Below are 24,757 nucleotides of genomic sequence, written 5' to 3'. Positions count from 1 at the left end.
CTGGGGATCGAACCGGCGCTACAGCGGCTGAGAGCAGCTTTGCAGCCCAGCGCTCAACTGCTGCGCCACCAGGGGAGACCCTGTGGCAGATTTTCAACTACCAAATGCTAACACCTCACTTGCAAACTTCCTGAATATTTAACAGTGGGCTCCAACAAGCCACTGTCTTCAGGGCCAGCTTTCTTCCTGAGCCCGGTGCTGGAGGAGAGACATGGCTGAAGTGGTGTGAGCAGATGGAGCAAGGAAGGGTCACTGCCTGGAGCAGGTGAAATCCTGGGTAGGAGGGTCTTTGAGCCCCAAATGAGGGCCATGAGGATTAAGGGAGCCCCAAGAGGCTTTAAGGGGCCCAATAAGCCCCCCAGGTGAGGAGCTCCAGGCAAGGGGATTGTGTGCCATGATAGTACCGCAGGGACCTCAGGAGGCAGCGAGTGCCCTGTCACTGCAGATATGGAGCAGGGCCAGGGGACTGGCCTAACCATGAGGCACTTCTGAGCTGGAACCACACATCCAGGCCACAATCTTCTGTTCAGCTACCAGGTCCCACAGTTCTGGATGCAAGTGCCTCCTCTCTGCTGGGGACCCTGCATGGTCACCCCCATACATACACACCGGTTAGGAGAGTCCCCCTTATAGCTCACTGGCCCTCTGTGATGAAAGCAGCTTCTTCCCCAGACTCCTCTGCCACATCCTGCCCCCATTCCCTGTGCCCTAGCTGGGCCAGTCCCCTTACACTCTGCTGCTCCTTTTGCTTCTTTGCCTTTCTCTGGTGTCATCAGCAAACTCCTGTTCAATTCCTATGAATCTGTTCGTCAGCCTAGTGAAGTCTTTGCTGATCTCAAGAAAGAGGTAAAGAAAATTTCTTTCCTCTCACTGTAACTTATTCTGCTATCCCCTGTTATAATGCTGCATTTGTTCACTTAATTGTTCAACATATATTTATTGAGCACCTGTTATATTCAGTTACAGCCTGCCTGGCACTCTATATTAATCATTCTCCCTCGAGGGTTTACCAGCCCCCAGAGGTCACTGCCTGAGTTCAATTCATCTTTCTATCTTCAGGGCCTAGAAGCAACAAATAAATATTTGCTAGACTAAGAAAGAAAGGAAAGGAGGGAGGGAGAAAGGGAGATTGGTCCACCTGAGCCAGTTCCCCAGCCTCATTATCTACTGGTATTTGAAGTGGGTGCTTTTAACCCACATCAGGTTACAAAGCCTTGGAAGCATGACGTGGTGGCCTGGGCATGGGTTCGCATGGAGAAGGCCGGAGTGGAAAAGGTGGGCAGGGGCCAGATTGTGAGGGCCTGGAATGATCTGGTAAGAATTTTACTTCATAGGTAATGGGGACCCATGGAAGGCTTCAGACCGTCGAATGACTAGATTTCATTTTAGTGAGGAGGCAGGGAGCGCGGTCATGGGCTGGGCTGGGTGATGTGTAGTAGAGCTGGGCATAGTGGCATTCAGCTGGGTGCTCAGACAGGAGCGTGACTAGCAGCAGTGTGGGGACATTCCAGTGGGTCGTTTTTTACTAACTAGCCCATCCCTCCTCCCACCCACTGGGAATGTGACCCGAAGCCCACAAGGGCCATAGGTCAGCTCTCTCCACCTTGTTTCCAAGTTCTTTGGCCTTGAGAAATAAAGAGGAGGGGGAATCGTATGTTGGGTCATACCTCTGATGGGTGTGGATCTAGTTTTGGAGGATAATACTCAACACATTCTTTGGTTTTAGGGAAAAAAATAATATGTATAAATGTATAAATATACTATACTATAAATATAGTATACAATATACTATACAAAATATATAAATATACTATACAAAATATGCACAAATGCGCCTCCCCCACAAGTGAGACTCACATGGGCTCACAAAAGGGTATGTCACACACCACCCCAATGTGTGCAGATGCACACCTGGGAGGGTAGCAAGGGCAGGGCAACCCCCCACCCAGAATGACTATTCCCACCTGCCTCTGTGGGTCCCATGACCCCAATCCCACATGGCCACACTCAGCACGATTCTGACCTTGCCCAGTTCCTGCTGGGATTTCATACATCCTGATCTCACTCCCTGGATACCCCAACCCTCCAAATCTTACCTTCTCATGGCCTTCTTCGGACCCCGACCTCACCTCCCATACCTTCTTCCACTTCTCTCTTCCTGCTGACTTCACGCATCTTGACCCTAATTTGACTTCATCCAACTCTGATTGTGTCCTCACTTTGATCATGACCCAGACCTTTTGTGTGGATTCTACCAAAGGAGGCATTTTCAGTGCAAGCCTCTCTCTGAGATGAATGGTGCTGCAGGGTCCATGAAAGACAGGGCCTGTCCTCACCTATGAATTCTTCTTTCCTCTCTAAACATGATCACATTTTCCTCAGCTGCCTTAAATTATTTGGAGAGGAAACAGATTGGAATTAAAACCAGGATGTAACTATATATACTCAATCATTATAGAAAAATATTTTTTTTTATTTATTTATACAATCACTGGGTACAGTCAGAAGCGCAGGAGGGTGAGAGAATTCACCAGAGCCAGAGCAGGGAACAGAACAGGCAGACTCACGAAATACACTGCTGAGGGGAGCAGCGGGCTGCAGGAGAGGTCTGCGCACCATGTAGGACCCTCGCTGGTGCCCAGGGATCGAACCGGCGCTGCAGAGGCTGCAGGCAGCTTTGCAGCCCAGTGCTCAACCACTGCGCCACTAGGGAAGGCCCTAGAAAAAAATTTTAAGTCTTCCTTCCCTCCTGGTTCCCCTCCAAAGGCATTATGAGCCCCTTCCCTTCCCTTCCCTTCCTGTCAAGTCTCTGTGGGCCAGAGGACAGACCATGCTTCTGTGAACCCTTTCCCTCTCATCTTCCCTGACCCTGCAGTCTTCTGCTTTCCTTCCTACCTCTTGGGCTGCTCCTCCTCAGAACCTTCTCTCTCCTCTGTCTCCATTGGCCTCCTAAATGTTGGTGTTTCCCAGGGTCTGATCCAGGCCTTTCCCTTTAATCTGGCCCATCCCTGCCTTTCACCCGCTGTTGAACTATATGTACTGGGGCCCTACATCTCTGTCTCCAGCCCTCAGGTGTCTCCTGAGGTCCAGGTCTTCATAGCCATCAGATTCCAGACATCTTCACCTGGACGTCCCATGTTCAAAATACAGCCTATCGCTCTCCCCCTCCCAATGCACCTCCCCCTTGTCGTCAGATTGCCCTTCCTCCTCTGTGTTCGGCATCCTGGTGAATGTCACCCCATTGCACAAGTATCTGGAACTTCTCCACAGATGGAGCATCCTGCTAGTTCTTCCACTTCTCTCTTCTATCTCAATAGTCACTAAGGCCTTAATTTTACCCTCTCATTAATGCTTCTTGAATATGCCCCTCCCCCTTCTCTACTATCCCCACCCTGGCCCAGCCCCACCCCACTCTTATTTGCAGAGTTGGGAGTCCAAATAAGACAGGTGGGACTGTCTGGCTTTCCTGTCATTACTGCACATTCCCCCAATCCAAAGCAAACTCTAAGACAGAAATCAAATGCCTTCCAACTGCCTGAAACACTCTAAGGCCTTCCAACGCTTACAAAGACACAATCCTCACCAGGTAGTCCAGGCTCTTCACAATCTCAGTCCTGTCCACTGTTTCTTCTTCCTCTGCCCCGCTGTATCTCTGCCCCAGTCACCCCATTTCTCATGCTCACCATACCCACAATAGACCGCTGCTTCCTGCGTCTAACACACTGGTCAGATGCTGGGCCAAAGGGCTGGGCTGGGGATAGAGGCGGGGCCTCTGGTATCTGTCCAGGTATTCTCTCAACAACCATTCCTGGGGCCTATTTGTTCCAAGCACTGTGCTAGGCACTGGGCACATAGTGGTGAAACTCTGAGGCCTCTGCCCTGGAAGAGCTCAGTGTACCTTGGGAGAGACAAGAGAAAGGCAGGAAAGAACAGAATAAAAAGGAGCCATTGATGAATCAGAGTGTGTTGAAACCCTGATTTGCTTTAGAAGTGGGATATCAATTGCAGTGGAAAGTGCAAGGGAAGAGTTGGAGGGGGGCCAGGCTGGAGCCACTGCCATGAACCACATGAGAAATCATGGTGTCTGGATGGGACAGGGGGCGATGGGAATGAAAGCGTGTTCAGAAAGTGGAATGGGCAGAACTGAGCGATTAATTAGCTCTGAGGTACAAGAGAAGAATCTAGAATGACACCAAGGTTTTTGCCTTAGGCAATGAGGGGATGGCGGTATCATTTGTGAATCGAAAACAGAGGGGAGGGGAGACAGGTGTGGGCCTCAACTATCCTAGGGCCTTGGTTTTTATCTTTGTTGTTGTTTTAGCTAAAAATTGTGAGCACATGTCACACCCCAGCAAATGCCAGGTGCTTTATGTGCTTTATCTGATGGAACCCTCACAACAAGCCCCCGAGGAAACACCTGTTAGTCCCATTCTACAGATGGAGCTTCTGGGGCTCAAGAAAGTTAAATAATTTATTTTGAGTTCACGTCGTTGGCAAATGAAGTGCCAGGATGCCAGGTCAGGCCTGGCTGGCTCCAATGTCCCTTTTAAAGCTGCATTTTATCACCTCCCCAGATAGTAATTCCTGCCTGGGGTGGGGTAGGAGGTTCTGTGGGGCTGCACTGGCCTTGTATCTGGGGCTACTCATTGGTGTTTCTTCCCACATTCCCTGCTTCCTGCTCCTGGGTGGAACTTGCTTCTCCTCCACATGGCTGTGGATTCCCCTAGGTTCTGACGCTGGGACCGTGGAGGTCTGTTAGCAGAGGTCTGGTGAGGGTAGGGAAACAGAGCCAGGAGGCAACCTGACTTGTCGGTAGCAGTCTGGTTGCTCACACACCGCCTCCCAGGCTGCTTCTGCCCATCACCTGCTCTTAACCAGGCCCCTGGGACAGATACTTCCCGGGGTTTGCAGAAGTTGGGCCAGGGGAGCTGGCTTCTGTGGAGTGGAGAAGCAAGGCAGGCAGTGGGTGCCACAGACCCCCCAGGCCCTCCAGGGCAGTGGTGGTTGTACCTGATGAGCTTCTCTGAGCAATCAACCAAAGAAAATCAATATTGTTTTCCACTTTCAGGGCTGGGTGACTCCTTTTCATTATGTCTGGGGCTTCCTCTATGCTGCTAGGGACCAAGACACTTCTCTGGTCTTGATGGTTCACAATCCTAGCCCTTATCTCTGTGCTGGATGACAAACCCATTAACACACAGCCCTGGGACCTGTGTTCATTTCATACTGGCTCGGAACCCGGCGTCTGTCATCTTCCAATCTCCCCTAAGCTCCAGGGCTGGGACTCACCCATCTCTGCCTCCCCCCAACACACACACACACAAACCCCTAATTCACATCACCCACATTTCCAGATAGTGAAATGTGTGGCCATGTAAGTACCTACTTTGTCATTTTAACCCTTTTAGATGAAAATCTTTCCCAAATCTCCCCTGACATTAAAAAATATTGTATCTCTATCTCTTTTTATTAAAATAATAAATACTCGTTACACAAAGTTTGGCAACTATAGGCCATTATGAGGAGAAATGATTTTATTCAGGAGTCATTAATGAAGAAGAAAATGCACACAGGTGTGCATGCACATGGGGTCTGAAGGATTCACATGTATATACCAAGGGGGTGGGGAGTTGTTAATCTTGGCTAAACATCTCCTCAGGTCCGTTGCTCCATCTGCAGGGCCCAGTCTACAGCAGATTGAATGAATGGATGGATGGATGGATGGATGAATGAATGAATGAATGAATGAATGAATGAATGTGTTTCCACAGTCAGCTCCTCACAGCCTCCATCTAGACCCTTTCCTGACCCAACTCAGCTGAGAATCAGGAAGGAAATGAAGGGCTCTGCATAAAATGCGCCTCAAATCTTACTTTGAGGAGAAGTCCCACCTTCTCAACCAAAGTCTATTGCATCTTCTTACACAACTTACCAAGTCTGGTTTTATAGCCGTTATGCTCTAAAGTTGATCTGACTCCAGTTCACCCAACGCCAGGAATAGCATGAGGAACAGAACGCTGTGGAGGACACAGCACGCAGAGCCAGCTCTGGGGCTTAGGAAACTCAGTGCTGGAGCCTTCTCACAGGAACTAACAGTCCTGCAGGCACCAGAGCCTCAGAGAGCGGCCATGCCTCTATACCTAACGGAGACCTCGGCCATCCCAAGAAGATTAAATCCTGTCTCGAGGGCTGTCCTTAAGAAAGCACGGGCCACAAAGGGCGTTGGTGTTGACTTCATTCTTCAGAGTGGCCCCGCCCTGGCCGTTCTGCGTGCTCTGGTCTATGAGGCCCACACTAAGCGGATTTGAAGACAAGAGAGGAAAGTCCCTGAGCTGTCTCCGGTGATCTAGGAGGATCTGGACAACACAACCGTGGCACCTGCATTCTCCGTCCCAGTTTTCTAGCTCTTTCCCACCCACCCTCACTCACTGGTGGTGTGGCTTTTGGTGCACCAAGAACAGATCAGCCTTTGCAACAATGATTAATTGACCCTCGCAGTTTAAGAATGCTTATTTGCACCCAGTTATGAGGTGTCACTGTATGTCTCAGTTGCAAGCGGCTTCCATTAGAAGCGGAACCGCAGATCAGGAAGCACGAGCAATATTTCCTTAAAAGTTCATCGTAGGCAATGAGGTAGTGTGCGAAGCTAAACAAATCCAGGCAATAATGGAAATGTAGCATGAAATTACTTCTGTAAACAACAACCATTCATTATTTGAACATTTTTCATAAGCGAGAAGGCAGGGAGAGGGGCAGGGGCTGTGGGTGGGAGGGAGGGGGCCGTGGTAGGCAGGGTCCCCGCGCACCCACCGGAGTTTCCAGGCGGAGCTTTCTCCGGGTTCCGGGTGCCCATCTGTCTTCAGAAAATGCCGAGGCGAGGCTCCATTCTGCCCAGCGCCGTCAGGTTCCCTTTCTTCATTAAGCCGGATTGGCGCAGGCAGAGGGAATGTATGATTTAAGGAGGAAAGAGAGGCCCACTACTTAATGTTGATTTGGCGGAGTGTATAACCCCGGAGAGAAATGTAAATAGCAGCCTGCAATAACATGACAGCCCACTAATCATATTTACAAACGATATTAAATCTGTCCACACGCAGGCCTGCCTGCGGATTGGCCCGGCCGTAATTGTCATTGTAACCAGCGCCGGCTTATGGGAGGATTTAACTGCAGTGATATAAGGTGAGTCGCGGGCTTATTATGACTTTATTATTACCCGGTTTATGTTTATTAAAACAATTTGTCATGCAGAGCAGGAATGGAGGAATAGGAGCATTAAATCGTGCCATACTCAACCTGGAGAGATGACTCCGGGGATGAATGGCAGCAGGCCCCGCGCCTCGATGGCTCTGCTGCCTCTGGAGCAGGGAACCATCAGTGGGTCACTGCCGGACCTGGCCACTCCGGCCCTGCCTGGCCTGGCAGACTGCTCTGCCTCAACCTCAGAGCCCTGCAACTCACACCCGAGTCTTTCTGAGACTCTCGCTGCCTTTCAAGTAGGAAGGAGTTCACTCAGACAGCCCTGGGAAGGCGAGGGACTGGTTATTGCTGGGTGGTTTTAGGGCTGGCCATGGGGGCCAGAGGAGGGCACCCCTAGCCAGTGGAGCAGAACCCAGCCTTCAAAGGCTGCACAGAAGAGAGCTTGCAGAGGCTCAGCACAAAAGGTCTTGGAAGAAGTTTAATAAAAGCTGCTTTATTTTCTCTGGGGGTCCTTATTGGTTATTATCAAATTTATTTCATCCCCAATCTTTGTTCTTTGGCAAGGCAGAGAAGAGGGAGGGTGGGTGGGCCTGAGAGGAACGAGTCCACGCGCCTAGTAAATAATACTCCCTTTCCTCAATCCAATTACCCAAGGAAGAGGCGGGAGATGGGAGGGCCAGGTAGCAGCTCCCTGTGTAACTGGGGCAGAAGTCTGTGTGCAGACAGGAAGGTCATGGGCGCCTGTTTTTGCTGCCAATCTCATGTACACACTAGAACCGGGTCTGTGGCTGTCACGGAAGTTGTCAGAGAGCCTCAAAGAGGAAAGAGCAGAACGGCGAGTGGCCAGGCCAGTCCTCACGGACAGTAGGTTGCAATTTCGTGGTCTCCACTAGCCCTTACATCTGTAGAAGATGGAAAATAATTCCCAAGTTGACCAGGAAGGTCCTGTGGATTAGTGCGCAAAGTCCGGACTCCCAGCCTTCATTTACCTCAGTTCTTGTGTAGCAACAACCTATACACCTGCACATGATGACCCTAACCTCCTGCTCGCAGCCCTGTGACCTGAAATGTGATTTATTTAAACAACTCACTCTATGTAATGTTTCTAAAGCTATGTTCTGGGTGGTGTAGTTGGCAGAGTCTGCAGAAGAGACCAGAGACTTGGAGAAAGGACATTTCCCTCATCGCTGTGAACAAGGAGTCCACACATCTCAGGCCTCATGGCTGGTGAGGGTAGGGCAGGAGAGACAAGCCGTTCAGACTCCCTCTTGAGCCCCCGAGCAGTGCTGTCTGTGGGATATGATGCCAGGTGCCTCCAGCAAAGGGTGCTGTGGGACATGGTGCTACCTGTCAGTCTCCACTCATCTCCAGCACGGGCTACCTGGCTCCTAGGTGTGTGTAGCAGCCGGTGGCTGCCTCAGATGCAGTGTCTCTGGAGCGGAGACCACTTCCCTCTGCTCTTGCTATCCCTGCCCAGCCAAGAAGGCCAGCTTGGAGATCCAAGTCTGGGTGTTTGGGCACTGGAGCGACCTCTTCACTAGAGTTCAGCCTTCATTCTAGGATCCTTTCTGGTAGAGGCATCTGGCCTCTGGCTTACTCAGTGAGGAGCACACTCTTCCCTAAGGTGGCATCTATGGCTGTTGTAAACCTTTCCGGGACACTCCCCTAGGTGCTCCCCACATCACCACCACATACAAACGACTCTGAAAATGAGGTGCATCCCCTGTGTTCCCTGTAACTGCACATCTTCTGGCCATGCAGCTCCCTTGCACTGGGAATTCTGCGCCCCTCCCTGTCAGAGTCCTGTTTTCTGGTTCTCTGGGGACACTTAGAATCCTCACTAGAGTGTGGGTCCCCCAAGGACAGTGCCCAACCCCCACCCTCTCTTGTGGGTACTGTCCATATGGAAGTATATTTGGGACCCACTCCCAGGGCCTGGCCCCAGGGCACTTGCAGGGGATGCCTGATAATTTTGGGTCCAGCTCCCCAGGCTGGAGGATGCCTGTGGGCCTTGGGTTCCCTTTGTCTCACTTAAGAAAGAAGTCTCCAAGCAGTGGCTGCTAGGAGGAACAATAAGCCTTTATTGCGCTGCCCTTCTCCACAAACCCTCAACCTGCTGGCCTTGGGGAGAGGCCTCTCTGGCAAATTAAAAGTCTCTAAACTTTCTTTATGTCTCCTTGGACACTCCTGCAGCTTTAACTCTGAGCTGGCTGGCCTGGCTCATAGACAAAGAGGCAGTCTGAGGTCAGGGAGGATCTGTCCGTGGGGTCCTTTCCTGGCCAGTGGATGCTGGGTGAGTGGAGTGGGGTGGGCTTGGGGGACTCTGTGGCTCCAGAAGGGCTCTCAGAGCAGGGCTCAGCTTCTTGACAGATGCCACTGCTTGTAGATGGCAGACACTTGGAGACCTGCTCTCTAAGAAAGCACAGCCTAGACCCAGGGGAGAGAGGTGAGGTGCTGCCCACCAGGGGAAAATAAAGCCTCTTACTGGCCTCCTGAGGGTCTTGGCCCCCCACCTTTCCCTTCCTGAACCCCAGAAGGGCCTGGTGGGCCAGGTTTGGTCCTGACATACGTGAGGGCTCCTCTAACCCCCATCAAAAGTCTTGGGTCAGAGCCTCTGAACTCTCAACATGGGCTGAGAGGCAGCAGGACAGGGAGGTGTGGGAGTGAGCACAGTCCTGTTAATACCTCTTGTCTTTAACTCTCTTTTTTAACTCTCTTCACTCCCCAAAGTGCCAGTGTTTCTTCCTCTGCCCCAGTCCAGTGCAAAGTCATGCCTTCTTTCCAGCATCAGCTGAGTCATCAGCACCCTGGGGGAGCCCCCTGGGACAGTTGATCCTCTCCTGGCCAAGGAAAAGTGCCCAGATTTGCAGAATAGACATTACATTCATGGGAGTGTACTGGCTGGGGGAAGGGAGAAAGGAGCCTTCTGGAAGTCTAGACTTTGAGTTGGATGATGGTTATGATGGTCACATATGTAAGAAGTCACTGAGTTGCACACTTTGCCCTGTGTAAATTAAAAAGCACACTGACAAAAAGCACGAGCCCGGCCTTTAAAGATTTCAGCCTGAATCCCAACTCATTCATCTGGTTCCCAGCTGGGAGACTTTGGGTGCATCACCCGATGTCTGATGCTCAGTTCTTCATCTGTAAATGGGAAGACTATTGCCTGCCTCTTCGCCACTGGCCTACAAGCTCCCAGGGAAAAGGGGTGATGGGGAGTGGCCTTCGTGGAGAACAGGGACTCTCCTCTGTGTCCGTTCTAGCCTCTACTGAGGGTTTAGCTGAAGAAGTTGCTGAAACAATAAGATCCTCCTCCAGGCATTGGGAGTAGGTCTAAAGCTAACATCACAGCTCCCGAGAAAAATATCTTGCCTTGATTTACCAGCATTCCATTATGTGCCTTTTGGCCTGACCCACATGCCGCTAGCTGTTCTTCTGTAAGGCACTTGTCTATGGAAGGGAGAGCTAGAACTGGGGTGCTGAGGTTGAGGCAGGGCCCAGACACTGGAAATTAGGAGTGGGAGTCCTCGAAGGTGCTGGGGCCAGCTGGGTTTGTTTAAGGAGGGATTGCCTTCTGAGTGGGGAGGGCTGGCTTGAAGAGCTTTGCTGCTGAAACTAAAGCCCAGCAATGGGACCTTTACTGGGCCTAGCTCTCTGGAGGAAAGAAAATTGGGTTCTAGGACAGGATGGGGGGGTTCAGACCCTGCCCACTGGATACCCCATCTCTCTCAGGCCTCCATCAGGCTGGATGGTCCAGGCTGCTCTTGGCGTAGGGTCCCTTTCCTTCGTCACTCTATCTGATTGTCTGCTAGGTTAGTTCTTGGCAATTTCTTGCTTCATTTCTTTAATCCCTGATTCTCTTCAAGCGCAGAGGGAAGAGGAAAAAGCCAAAGACTTGTTGGGTAAGGGGAGGGGGAGGGTTCAATAAGAGATTAAGGAAGTGACAGTGACCTGAGGCACCCAGGCTTGATTAGGGTGGGGATAGAAAGGGCCCACCCTTGAATGTTCCAGATCAAACCTGCAGGGCTGGGGCTGCCCATGCCCGCTGTCTCTCTAGCATCAGTAGGGTCAGTGTGGCACCCTGAGCTATGAAACTGCTGACCTGGGCTCATTTTTATAGGCCGAGAACAGAGGCCTCCAGAGAGCAGCAGCAAGGGCAAAAGCCAGACCCCTGGAGAGAAGAAAGTATTAACTCACCACAGCTCAGCAAACCCCGGGACCTGAAGTTGGGAGGCAAGACTCAGGGCAGGGCTTAGACACAATCGAAGCCAGTGTTGGAGATCCACAGACGGCAGCACGGTGGCGTCCCTGTGGGCACCTAGGGCTGGGGGCAGAGCAGGGTCATCAAGTTCAGGTGAACCAGCAGACCTGTGCTCCCCTCCCGTGGCCTGCCCTGCCGCCCCCCTCGGCCCTCAGAAGCCTGTCTGCTTCCAGGGAGGGGCTGCGGCACAGGGCAAGCGCTTCAGATTGGAGCCAGTGTGGCGCCTGCAACTTCTTAGAGTAAAAACCTATTGAAAAGCTCAAATCATGGCAGTAATTAGGCCACTTATTTTGCAAAAGTCCAAATTAAATGGAAAATTTGGTGCTAATGAAAATGTTCCATTTTCCCCTTTTATTAAATCTAGCTCTGTGCCTTCCAAGAGTTTGGGAATAGCCAGCCCCTGATGGCATGCTCACAGCCAGTTCATAGCCTCCAATTGTAGAGTTGCTGACAGAACACACTCTCAGGGCCTCCCGTTACTGGCTCAATTGAAAAATGTCCTTCATAAGGTAGCAGCATTAACCCACCCCCAGCTATCCACTCCTCAGTCCTCTCCCCCGCCCCTCCATCGCTACCAGCTTTCTGCCTATCATTATAGGCTTTGGCTGCCGTGTGGGCCCCTAGAAACCCAGGCCCAAGAAGGAGGGGCTGATACACTCCCTGTAAAGCCAGACTTCTGGTCTACCCTTTCTGGCACCCAGGAAAATCTGAATCCTGTGCCTCTATCGCTCTAGGATTGTGTCTTGGTAAAAGTCCTGGGAAAGGACTGAAGTACCTGACATTCTGCTCAGACCTAAACTTTGATCCCCTGCTTGTTACGTAGGGCCCTCAAGCAACTCATTTTTTCTCACTGGGCTTCCATTTTCTCATCTTAGTTTGGGGGTGCTAATGCTAACCTCTTGCCCTTAGAGTGTTGTGAGGGTGAATGGAGAGGAGGCATTGTAGAGCACCTGTGGGGTAGAGAGACTGCATGTGCTGCAGTCCCTTCCTGGAAAGTTCTTTCTGGCTGGGGTTAGTACATGGGTCTGCTGCTCCCCTTTCCAGGGTTTCCCCTGGCAGGTGTGGCAGAAGTGGCGTGGAGGAGGTAAAAGGAGACTCTCAGGAGACTCCTTTATCCAAGTTAGGTATGAGGGGAGGAGCTACCTACTCTGGCCCTGGCCTGCAGGACACCCGGCCTTGGGATCCTGGGCGTCAGGAGTTGGGAAGTCAGATGTCAATACAGTAGATGGGCAAGTCAGCTTGTAACAGGGTGGTCCCCAGGAAAGGGGGAGGTTCCAGGTTCCCTGCCTTACCCAAAAGGAGGGTGGAGCTGAGCAGAGAGAATAAGCTGCAGAGGAGACTGAGGAAGGAAGGAAGCAGGATGGAGTCAGAAGGAGCCCTGGAGGAGGTGCATGGAGCAGAGAGACATGTGAAGAAACTGCGCTTGCCTTTTGGTCGTGGACTGGGTGACACAGATGTGGGTGAGACTCGTAGGGAGGTGACAATGGCGGTTTTTGTCTTGATTTTGATTGTGCCCTTTTCCTCCCAGACTTGTCTGGTTGTTTCTGACCCTTTTCTGTGGGTCCCCACTGGAAGGTGCTTTAGACTTGTAGCACGCTTTGGGGCCTTGTTCTGGGCCAATCCTGCTTGGGTGGACTTTTCCCCATGAGGGGACAGGTAACTTTGGGTGCTTTGATTTAGAAACTAGATTCTTTGCCTTTCCTGTATTGTTTACTAATTGTATTAAAGTTCCTTCCCATTAAAGTCTCATATGATTTGTGTTGATGCAGTGGATGGCAGAACCTATTTAGAGCAGGCAGGTTTGTGGGGTCTGGGATGCCCCTCCCTGCCCTGTAACAAGCTCGCAGAGACAGAACAATAGGAACAGACACAGGCATACCTCCTGGCTCAGCCCTGTGCCCCTCAGTGGGGCTGTCAAGGACTTGGCAATGGGACCTCACAGGAACCTCCAGTTTAAAGTCCATGCTACACTTCGCATCTACTTTTCAATTCAGCTTCCAATTATTCTACTGCTAAAGTTTTACTGGGAGCCTAGTGTGTCTCCAGCACTGGGGTAGAAGCTGGGGAAAAAAGCAGAGCCACAACCATCATAAAATTAGCATCAAACTCATGTTCCCCAGCTTGGTGATAAGCTCCCCACCATCTACATATATAACAGCCAAATGAAAAATGTGGATCTCACCACGATTTCTCTCTTTATCTTCCCAGCTATAGATTGGACTTCATTAGTTTTCTGTTGATCATTTCCTGCCCCTCCCACAAGACTTCCTTCCCCTCTACCTCATTCCAGGCCCCTCACCAGGATTATTGTGACAGTCCTTGCTCTCCAGTCCCTCCCTCTCATGGGCAGCAGAGGATCCCTCTTAAATGAACATTTGAAGTCCTCAACCGCCGCCTCAATCCCTTTAGTCACTGTGAAGCTCCCATTATATTTAGCTCCCATTCTATGTAATGTGGTGGTTCCCATGTTCTGTGCCCCCCTCACCCCCTCAGCTCCTTCTGGCAAGTCCCACCGCATCACCCTCTCCAGTCACACCAACAGCTTGTATTATAGTTTCTTAAATGCAAAGTAGTCCTTCATACTGTGCGCAGGCTCTAGTTTTTACTTAAGATTTCTTCTCAGACCTCCCCGGTGGCGCAGCAAGCTGAACGCAGTGCTGTGAAGCTGTTCGCAGACTCTGCAGCATGAGTTCGATCCCCGGCTGACCAGGGAGAAACCCACATGGCATGGCAGACCTCTCATGTCTTGCTCGCTGCTCCCCTTAGCAGTGTATTTCAGTCAGTCTGCCTGTTCTGCTCCCTGCTCTGTCTCTGGTGAATTCTCTCACCCTCCCGCGTCTCTGGCCTGTACCCCAGCTCTTGTATAAATCTTTAAAAAAAAAAAAAAAAAAAGATTTCTTCTCACTCTTAAGAACAGAATCCTCTTATGGGAGGAATGAGTTTATGTGGTTTGAATCAAGATGGGTTGCTGATCTAGGTTTGTGATCTAGGACAAAAAAATCCCCTCCTCTGGGCACAGTGACTAATGTGGGAACATGGCCCAAGCAGGGTCTGTTAGAATCTTCTCTGGAACTTAGGAAACCTTCAGCTACTATTGACAATGCTAAACTGAAAGGAAGTGAGTCTGGGGCTTTTGAAGAACAACTGACTTATTATGTGGAGAGAACCTACCTGAAAGATGTAGAAAGAGACAGGATCTGGAATAAGATTATGTCCTAGATCCAACCAAGCCTGAATGTACTTCACATGGCTTTTCAACTGTGTAAATTTGTGACTTTTTTTTTTTTTTTTTTGGCTAGCTAGCTGAATCTTGACAATGTAAATGTAATGGAATCATACTGTTGATACGCTCATGTCTCTATGTCTGCCTAGTGTCTAACCAGGTCTAACCATTGTTTTACATTTTCTGTTGCAACTGTCAGTAATTTTTACCTCCCTGGTCTTATTGGAAAATAAGGTAACTCATTTCAAGACTTATAAGTCACCTCTAATCTTTCTTTTCCTATTCTGATTGTGAAAATACTACTTCTCTGGAGCTTATTCATACTATATCATAATTCCCAGTTCTCAGAACCAGATGTGATCATTTTGGTTGCAGGATACATGTCTAATAAATCTCTGTATTCCCTTTGCCAGCACTTGGTTAGACACCAGGCAGACATATAGGCACAAGAGTATTGACAGTATTATTCCATTACTTAATAAAGATGAAAAACAGGCAAAGAATCAATATTGTTTAGGGATGCATACATAAGCAGTTAAGTGATGAGGAAAAAGAAAACAAAAGTTTATCCTAAGAGTAAGGACAGTGGTCATCTCTGGGGAAAAGTAGAATACAACTGAAAACATATAGATGATTTCTGAGATTCTGAAAATACTTTTTCAATCTGAGTGATGGTTATATAGATGTGCACCTGATTATATTTCTTTAATTTCTTTGTGTCGTATGTAGACCCATTTATACACATAGTATAGTTTACCACAACAAAGAAAATGAATGAAAATTTTTTGGACTTAGCTTTTTTTATTGTTTTCTAATTTTATTGCACTGGAGTCAGATAATGTGTCATTAATTATGTCGGATTTTTAGTATCTGTTAAGACTTCCTTTGTGGCCTATTATATTGTCAATTCTGTTAATGTTCCATGTGTACTTGAAAATAAAGAGTATTCTTTTATTATTGGACACAGGGGTTTATATACATACATTAAAGAAATGTTAATTGTAGCTCAGTCATAGGTATTCCACTGTATACATTCATGCTAATTTTTATCTGTTCCATCAGTTTCTAAATGTAATGTTAAAATTTCCTGTTGTGGGTGTAAGTTTCTCAGTTTTGCCCATAATTATGTGAATTTTTGCTTTGTTATTTTGTTTAATATAACCTGTTAATTTTCCTCGTAATCATGCAATTTTTAAGGTTATGTTACTAAGAGTAGTCAGGTTCAGCATCATTATCAATTCCTATTGACTTGTTTCTCTTGTCAGTAAATACTTACCTCCTTTAAATCTCAATTTTTTTGTTTTGCAATCTCTTTCACTTGCTATTAATATTATTTCCTTTATTTTGGTTAGTATTTATGGCATGTTTTCTTATTCATTTACTATCAAACTTTCTTCTGCATAATTATATTTTAGTTATGTCTCATAAAAAAGATATAACTATTTTAAAATTTTTATCTAGGACATCTCAGAATAAATGTGGTTAACCCATTTAGGTTTATGTCCATTACTGATGAACTTGGACTTTTTAATGTCAGCTTTAAAATGTTACCATGTATTTTTCTTTGCTTTATTTCCTTCTCTATTGTCAGTTGGATTTATTGAATTATTTTTATTATCTTTTTTCTTCTTTAATGATTTGGATTTTTTTGGTAAAGTATAGATTTCATATATATTTTTATTTTATTTTATTTTATTTTATTTTAGATAATAAATTTTATTGTTATATTCCCCATACAATTGCAGCCCCCCCATTCTGACCCCAATCCCTCCCCTCCCGCCCCCGCCCCCCTAAAAGTGTCTCTGGTTCATAGTTTTTTGTTGATTTTGATTTTCACTTTCTTATAGTTATTCATTTTCCTGGTCCCTTATTTAAGTTTTCTAGATTCCTGCTATGAGTGAGACCATCCGGTATTTTTCTTTTTCTTTTTGGCTTATTTCGCTGAGCATGATCCCTTCCAGCGCCATCCATGTTGCTGCAAATTGCATGTGTTTAATAGATTTCATATATATTTTTAAATCATTATTTATTTTTAAAAATGTATTCATTGTTACTGAAATACCATTATTCTAGATTCTTGCCAGCGTTTTGACAATATAGGATTTACCTCTCAGGTGTAATTACCATCGCGCTCCTATCACTGAAGTACCCATAATCCTTCACCATAGTTCATGTGTTCTCCCCTACCATCTCCCTATTTTCACCCTTCTCCCCCTCTAAAAGCCAAAGATTGGTGGTCAGTTTTCAAGGGTTGGTTTGCTAAAGTTTGTCTTTGTCTCACCCTTTGTTTGGTTTCTCTATTTTCCACATATAAATGGTATTTATTGTTCTCCTTCTGGCTTATTTCACTTAGTATAATCCCTTCCAGCTCCATCCATGCTGCTGGAAATGGCATGAGTTTGTCTTTTTTGATAGCTGAGTAGTATTTCACTGTGTATAAATATACACCACATCTTGATCCACTCAGCTGTTTTGGGACACTTAGGTTGTTTCCATATCTTGGCTATCAAGTCAATAGTGCTTCTACAGGAGTGCAGGTTTTCTTCCAAGTTAGTATTTTGGGTATTTTTTGAGGAGATACCTAGGCGTGAAATTGCTGGGGCATATGGCAGATCCATTTTTAGTCTTCTAAGAAACCTCCCAATGAGAATGGCCCATACCAAAAGGACCAAAACAACAAGTGCTGGCAAGGTTGTGGAGAAAAAGGACCCCTCTTACACTATTTGTGGGGATGTGGATTGGTCCAGTCTCTATGGAAATATCTTTATTTGCTTCCTACAATATAAAGATCTTTAAATGTTTAACTCCAAACCCCTCTTTCTTGCTATTGCTGTAAAATATTCTTGTTTTAACCTATTTTTAACTCCTTCCAAAGATTAGTCTTTATTTTGTGTGGTCAATGCTTATTAGATTAATCAAATATTTTTTCTAATTTATTCACTCCTCAAATAAATTAGTTGTCATTTCTTTCTTTCTTTCTTCCCTCCCTGCCTCCCTGCTGCCTTCCTTTCCTTTCCCCCAAATAATTATGCGTCATCAACTCAGACTTTTTCTGATATGTTTTATTGTCTTTACTCTGAATGCATTGCAATTGCTGGTTATTTTCCTTTAGTACTTGGGAGATGCTATTTCATTGTCTTCTGGAATCAGTTGGATGGCTGAGAAATCTGCTGCTAGCCTGGCTATTGTCCTTTTAAGTATTATGCTCTCTCTAGTTACTTTTCTCTGTTATTTAATGTTTTCATGTTTCCATGAATTGCATCTAGGTATGGACTCATTTCATTTAACCTTCTCAGGATCTAAGGGGTTTAATCAGTAGAGGACTCATCTCTTTTTTCAGTTACAGATAATTCTTGGGCATTTCCTCTTCTAGTATGCCCTCCTCTATCTTTCTACTGTCTTCTTTGAGAATTATCAGGAATCTTTGAGTTATCTAATTTCTCCTGATGCTCCTTCATGATGCTCCTCATTTCCTTATATGCTTGTAACTTTTTACTGAGCTCACCTTTAACAACAATTTAATTTCTATTGGAATCTTGTGTGTCATAGTTGTCAAAATATTCCTTGTAAGCAGTTTCATGGTTCCTGTTGTTGGCCCCTGAGGCCTATTTAATCCTCTCAACGTGTGGATCCTAAACCACACAGGTAGTTAATCTTTGGATTTCATGCCTGTTGGTCTATTCCCAAGGCCTCAACATAACATTTCAGGATGCTTTTTTTTTTTTTAATCCCATCCACTACCCCAGGCACACAGTATGCTTTCTCTTTTATACATTTGTTTTTCCTAAGTTTCTTAGTTTCTCTAGGTATATTTTCATATAGACAGTAACCTTTCAGTGTTCCCCAGAATAAACAAGAATGTTACTCCAGTGCTGTGCTTTTTATGGGTAGGAGGCTAAATTTCCTGTCCTTGCTTTGTTATTAAAACCCCAACCACCAATGTTTGGGACCTCTATTTGTGTTTGTACTTTTGACACCACCATCACCACCTTTACCACTGGACTCTACAGAATCACTTCCTGTTACCATCCCAGTAATAAATAATACTGTTTCTGTTGTTTGATGTTCCTATTAAAAAAAAAATTAAGGTAATCTTGCATCAAGCGTCCCCATTCATTTTTATTATCTTTATTTAGAGGTTTAAACAAAATGTAGCCTCTTAAATATACAAAATGTTTTTGTTAAATAGTCAACACTTAATTGAATTCATCAGTATGTTTTTATATGTAGCCTCTTAAATATACAAAATGTTTTTGTTAAATAGTCAACACTTAATTGAATTCATCAGTATGTTTTTATGATTTTCTGTGGTCATCTGTCATTTCTTGCATCCCAATTGCCTTCCCTTTTTGTCCACTTTTCTTCTGATTAAAGGGACAGATTTATTTTAATAAGATGCAGTGGGGTAGATTAATTTAGCTTTTGTGTGTCTATAAGTGGTTTTGTTTTGTCTTTTAGATAATATATGAGCAGGGTATAAAATTCTAGATCAATTTTTGAGTTTCTCAGTACCTTGGAGATATTATTTCATTTTCTTTTAGCATTTACTATTGCTGAAGAGGATCCTACTATTGGTCTAATTTAATTTTTGCCATGGCTGTTTCTTTCATATATAGCTTTTAAATGCCCTCTTTACCTTTTAATTTTCTGAAATTGTACTCTGATGTGTTTAAATGTAAATCTATTGTTTTTCCAACTCAGTACCCTGGGTGGATTTTTTTTTTTATCTAAAATTTTGAAAAGTTTTTGACAATTACTCTTTTAAAATTGCTTCTCTACTATTTCTTTCATTCACTTCTTCTGTAACTTTTATTAGATATATGCTGGAGTTTTTTGCTTCCACATTTCTCAACTGCCTTTTTATACTTATATTTTAACTTTCTTTGTGGTGCATTTTGGATAAATTTTTCCAGTTTTGTCTTCCAGTTTAATTCATCTGTTGAACAAATTTCAATGACTATCTTTCCTCTCCTGGATTTCAGTTTGGTTCTTTTTCATAAATGCTTGTTATTCGTGCCTGTTCTTATTTTTAATTTGTTTTTGTTTTCTCTTAATGAGGCTTTTACCTGTATTTCTTTGAACTTCTTATTTTACAGTCTCTCTTACACTCTCTATCAAATTTTTATCTAGAATGAAATTTTGTTTGGATTGCTAACTTTTTAAAATCTTTTTAAATCATATATCTTGAACTATTTATTTTTAAGCTGATTTTAAATGGGGATTTCATCTTTCCCCTACTTTCTCTTTCTCCTTTGTCCCCTCCTCTTCCTCTTCTCCTCTCTCCTCTCTCTGCTTTCACCCAGTTTGATCCAGAACCAGGTCTTGCAGTAGTAGTTTGCAGGTCCTTCCCACTTAGATGTAATGGCTAGTCAGTAAGCCTTTGTTCCTGAACACAAAACTGCATTCTTATCCCTTTTATCCCCTTTAACCTATAGGGGTGAACTGTTGGCTGTATTGCTTGATGCCAGACTGAGAATCCAGAAAAATAGTGGCTTTGGTTCCATTTACCCTTTTTAGAGTTCTATTCATCTCTGGTTCACGGTCAGGTGAATCTTATTTTTGAAACAGTCCAAGAACCTATGGTTTTCTCTTCATATAATTTATTGTCATTTTTCCTTGTATAGACCAGATCACACAGAGTATAAATCTATTACATCATTCTGAAGATGACAGTCATTAACAAAATCTGATTAAGGAGAGCGATGGGTCCGACTGGGTCCAGGGTGTGCAGTGCAATAACTGATTCCCTTTGGTCATATGACCACCTTGTGATACAGGTGGTGCTAGGTACCTGAATCAAGGCACTCATTATGGCTGACTGTGGCAGAATAGGGGCTTCCCAAGGCAAGGAGGAGCAATTCACCAAAGAAAGGAGATAGGAAAATGTACTGAGCAGAACACAATCATGGCTTCCATAGTCCATACCAGGAGCTACTCTCATGATCTAGAATGCCTGGGAAACTTAGACTTCAAAAGACTTATATTTCCATTTCAACATTTTGAGTGCCCATGAGTGAACTAATACAGAATCTCAGCTGAATTGACAGGAGAATATTAGTGCAGCACAGGAGAGAACCAACACGCGAAGTCCTCTTCACTTCAAGTTCTTCTAGGACAGCAGAGGTTGAGGAGGGAAGCTGTCATTACATGAAATTTCTTCAATTGAGATGTTTTCTTTACTTTTCTCAAATCCCAGCAATATGTAAGTGGACAAAGTGGTCCATAGCTCCAAATTGAGGGAAAGAGGATCTAGTGCAAGCTGGGTTCCTGTTTTCACGGTAGGATCAATCACTTGTTTAAACCCTAACCTGAGTAACCAGTCTAGAGTCCTGGGTTCCTGGGCAGGTGGGAAGCCCACTAGGGGGCTCTGGTGGGAGAAGGGGATCTTGACTAGCCCTAGTTCCACACCAGGGCTCCCAGGCAGGGCTCCTGAGTCAGCTCCTACTCTGTACCCTCCGTCCCCTGTTTCAAGGCTTGCTCAGCACTGCCACTGCTGCAGTCTCAGTTAATGGCATCTTTCATTTCATTTAGAGCTTGATTTGTTTACAAACTAATAAATATGATTTATAAAATGTGCCCGTGGTTTGCTAATTACTGCACATATGGCGTTTTCATTTTGTAAAACTGGCATTTGCATTCTTTGTGGATTATGACTTTGTGTCCCCAGTGCTAATTAGTCTGATTAGGCAGATAACTTCCCCGTTACTAGACTGAGAGGCTGAAGGCTGTGGCACTGGGGGTGAATGGGCAAGGACTATGGCCAGACTTACAGAGAGGAACCAGGGAAGCTCCAGAACTTTGCTAAGGACCCTGGAATGTCAAGTAGCCCATTTTGTATCCTTCCCCAAATCTAATTAAGCACAGTTCGTTAGCACAAATTTCTTAATCAGGCCTAATCATCCCATTGAATGCATAATTTCTGAATTGTCACAGAGCTGCGTCAGTCAGTAGAGGATCAAAAAGCTGTCAGGACCTTTGACAGAAGTGTGAAAGGACAGCAAGCTGACAGATCTCCCTTCCTAGTGGTCAGTGAGAAAGACAACAGGGCTAGAATTACCAACAATTAATACTTTGAGTGGTCAAAGTAGATCCCAAGCCACTAGACCAACTGATGAACCTCAGCTAGGAAGTCTCCCAAGTGGTCTAGTCTAAAAGATACATTCTCAGGCCCCAGCATTGCCTTGGATATAATCTCTGAGTCTACTGGAGGACTAGGTGAAAGTCTGAGCACCAGACACCAATATCTTGGAAGCACATCACAGCAGAATAACTTGCTTTTGAATGGACCTATGTCAAGAGCAAAGGCAGCTATATGTAGGGGTGTGGGCCTCTTTGATTCTGTGGGATGTGTTGTAACACTGAAGTTCTTGTAAAGTCAAAAGGAGAAGAGTCCTACAAATTACTGGTATTGGATCTCTCATGACCTTGGCAATTGAATTTGTGTCAGAAAACTATGAAAATGTGCCATTGCTTGTACCCTTGGCATCATAGAGAAATTTGTTTTTTTTTTTAAAGATTTATTTATGCATACAAGAGCTTGGGTACAGGCCAGAGGTGCAGGGGTGGGGTGAGAGGATTCACCAGAGACAGAGTGGGGAACAGAAGAGGCAGACTGACTGAAATACACTGCTGAGGGGAGCAGCAGGTGAGTCAGGAGAGGTCTGCTGTGCCATGTGGGTAGCTCCCTGGCCAGCAGGGGGATGAACTCTTGCTGCAGAGGCTGCAGATTGCTTCATAGGTTGTGTCTTAACCCCTTGCACCACCAGGGAGGCCCCATAGAGCAATTTGTACCTGCTTCATTACTTACAAGGGAGATGACATCCCTAAAACATTCAGTATAAGGTTTGGAACACATCTTTGGTGTAATTCTGCCAGAGATAGTTACGTTTTAAACAGCACTTAGTAAAGAACCCTGCCCCATTGATGAGTGTGTAATGGTGGAATTGCAATGGAGGTACAGTGGAATCAGGTCTGTGGGCTTTGGGTGAGGGAGATCAAGGCTTCTGGGGACTCTGTGGGCACTCAATAGAGGCAGTGTTGGGTCCCAGCCCCCCAGCATCTCTCTCCTTGCCCCCCCAGCATCTCTCTCCTTGTCCCCCAAATCAAACATTCTTAAAAACCTGGTCAAACCTTATCTAACTACCTTTGTCCCTTGGGAAGACCCTACCCCTCTCCTCATGTGGTTGGCTCTTCCATCTGTCATGGCTCACAAGGTCTTTCTCCCAAGTTAAATAACATCTCTGTGGTCCCCAATCTTCTATACTGCTCCTGTCACAACACTTAGCACACTGAATTAAAATGATATTTTCCTGTCTGTCTTCTCACAAATCCATGAGCAATTTAGGGCAGAACGTGGCTGCCTTATCTTCTGCTGTAGCAGGGTGTAGTTGAATTATTGGACAGATGGAAGGATGAATACATGGATGGATAATTTTCTATGGGTTCTAGAAACCAGCTCTTCTACCGAGACCTTTCTCCCTCCTTGACCCTGGAGCTTGAAGAGGTCAGTGCAGGAGAGGGATTGAGATGGAGTTAGAGCAGAAGCATTAACTTGTACCTGCTTATTTTTTCTTTGGGGTAGGGTGTGACAGGCAGTCTCACAGATTTAGCAAGGGAGGAGCCAGACTCCCAAGATCACCTGGGCCCAGATCAACCTTCTTCATGGAGTCAGGAAGCTGACTTATAGCTATGCTTGGAGAGTTGGGAAATCTAAGGGAAGAGACCTGACCTTGGGATGTGAAGACCTCGGATGTGGTTTTGTTCTGTTCAGCAGGGTCATTCAAAGGCTACCCATTTGAATTTTCATTTTCTTCTTTGAATAATAGGGATCAACTAGCCATTCAGATTTCCTCCCTGAACAATATGATATTTCAAAGAAGTAACCATAGACAGGGAGGGGAATGAGCATGTGTGTGTGTGTGTGTGTGTGTGTGTGTGTGTGTGTGTGTGTGAACATGTGTTTGTGTCAGGGAGAGAAGCTAATGTGGATCATCTAGTCAAGGCCAGGCCTGTCTCTGGCCTTCAGGAGAGCAGTGCTTTGCTCAGGAGTCAGTTCTTTGCTCAAGACTCAGAGGGCTGGGCCCCGGTCCTCCCCCATTCCCATTTGACAGAGGCATTGTAAGAGGATTGCTTTGGTCCATCCATTTGAATTTCATAACCAGCTTCCTGGTGTAGGGATAGCCTTCTTTCTCTTTCTTCACAAATCTTAATGCATTCTGCTTTAAAATTGTTTTGAAGTAATAAAGGGATTTTCACAGGCAACAAATGAGTCTCTGGACAGACTTAATCTGAGGCCAAAAGCTAGAGACAGGGATTTACCTCCCATCACAGCTCCTTTCAAATGAGACAAAGTGGAAACTCACCTTCCATTCCTGAAAAGGATCCATCGAGGGGCAGGAAAGAATGCCCCAGAAAGCCCTGCTCCAGTGCCCAGAAGCCTTGTTTATGAGCAAACCCTGGCCAGCAGCTCTACAAGCCTCATTTCAGCCAGCTGCTGGGTGCAACTGCCTCCGCCTACCTCGGGGATGTGTATCATGTGCCCCTATCAGTTCTGCTGCTAGCCTCATGGCCACAGTCAACGCTGGAGAAGGATGTGAGGCTGAAAGTCATGGGCAGATGTTAAGGGGCCAGGGCAGAGGGCCAGTCAGTTCAGACCTCCTCTCAGGCTCAGAGCTGCACATACAACCACCTGCACACCTCCCCTTGGGTGTCCTGCAAGTGCGTCCAACTTACTGTATCCACAGACTTATCACCAAGCCCCAGACTATCTCTTCCCCATCAATAAGATGGCATCACCCCCTTCCTGATCAGGGTCAGCTGGCATTCTGGAAGGGAATGGGATAGGGCATGCTCATTTCCCAGAGACTCTAGCCTTAGAGAGGGGCAGATGGTGTGCTTGACTTGACCGGAGGTCACCCCCCAGTGCTCAGTTGGACACAGGCTGATCCAAGGGAAGTTCTAGGGCGTAGAAAGGTCCTCATACAATCCCTGTGGGACCCAACTGCCTCTGTCCTCCCATCCCCTTCTGGTTCTTTCCAGAGGGACTGAAACAGTTTTCCATGATGCTGGTGCACATT

General features: G+C 46.2%; 1 protein-coding gene across 2 annotated transcripts in view; it reads left to right on the top strand.

The window, feature by feature from the left end:
- LMO1 (LIM domain only 1) overlaps positions 1-24,757 on the top strand; it is a 133,411-nt gene that overhangs the window by 37,559 nt on the left and 71,095 nt on the right. The window contains exon 1 of one of the 2 annotated variants that reach the window (XM_054699353.1): positions 9,469-9,490. The exons of the other annotated variant lie outside the window; for it this stretch is intronic. The gene's annotated coding sequence lies outside the window, so the exon portion shown is untranslated. Of the gene's footprint in view, positions 1-9,468; positions 9,491-24,757 lie in introns of those variants that run through there. 2 annotated transcript variants of the gene reach the window in all.

This window comes from Talpa occidentalis, unplaced genomic scaffold (genome assembly GCF_014898055.3).
Source record: "Talpa occidentalis isolate TD23 unplaced genomic scaffold, MPIMG_talOcc4v2.1 talOcc4.3, whole genome shotgun sequence".
In the NCBI taxonomy this organism is placed as follows: Eukaryota; Metazoa; Chordata; class Mammalia; order Eulipotyphla; family Talpidae; genus Talpa; species Talpa occidentalis.
This window is presented reverse-complemented; position numbering and strand designations above follow the sequence as displayed.